The sequence below is a fragment of the Octodon degus genome, unplaced genomic scaffold (assembly GCF_000260255.1).
Source record: "Octodon degus isolate 3935 unplaced genomic scaffold, OctDeg1.0 scaffold00002, whole genome shotgun sequence".
NCBI classification, from domain to species: Eukaryota; Metazoa; Chordata; class Mammalia; order Rodentia; family Octodontidae; genus Octodon; species Octodon degus.
In genome coordinates, this window is record NW_004524578.1 from 23,880,980 (window position 1) to 23,881,640 (window position 661).

The 661-nt window shown below is 48.4% G+C and overlaps 1 protein-coding gene across 1 annotated transcript in view; it reads right to left on the bottom strand.

The window, feature by feature from the left end:
• Abhd17c (abhydrolase domain containing 17C) overlaps positions 1-661 on the bottom strand; it is a 53,611-nt gene that overhangs the window by 5,560 nt on the left and 47,390 nt on the right. The window lies entirely within an intron of this gene.

Here is a 661-nt window from a genome sequence, read left to right on the forward strand (position 1 = left end):
TCAAACAGCCTAAATTCCTGATTTGTTATTAATTAATAAGATCTGTGACGAGTTATCATGGTTGCATTTTAAGGTATAGGCTAATTAAAGAACTAGTACAAAACCTACTCAATCTGTTGCCAGGGCAACACCCAGAATCGCTTCCCACCACAATGAGAAATATCTTTCAACAAACTGGCCTGTCATTACCAATTCAGAATACATAAGGCCGTAGCTGAGGCCCAAGTCAGCTCTACTTGGTGTTCCTGGCCACACTGCCAGCATCTGCAGAGCCACTTTCCCAGGAAGGCGAGCTTCAGGAATCCCGGAACAACCGCGTGTAGCCAAAGCCCAAGGTGCTAACAGGTTTCTCCTTGTGCAAACAAGAGGTTTTGTGGAACAGGTGTCTGCGCAGCCCAGAGATGGCATCTTCCCCAGCAACAGCAGAATGGCAGCAAGGAAAATGAGACCTGCCGGGCTGTCTCTGTACAGGGCCAGGGTAGCTGAGCTGGCCAAGCAGGCCTAAACAGCTCAGGCTGCCTGAGCACTGCACTCAGGAAGTTTAGGGGACAACTATTTTTTAATTAGGGCTGGTGAGATGGCTCAGTGGTCTAAAGCACCTACTTAGAACAAGCTTAGCAAAAAAGCACAGGGACCACGGTTCAATCCTCCAGCACCACAT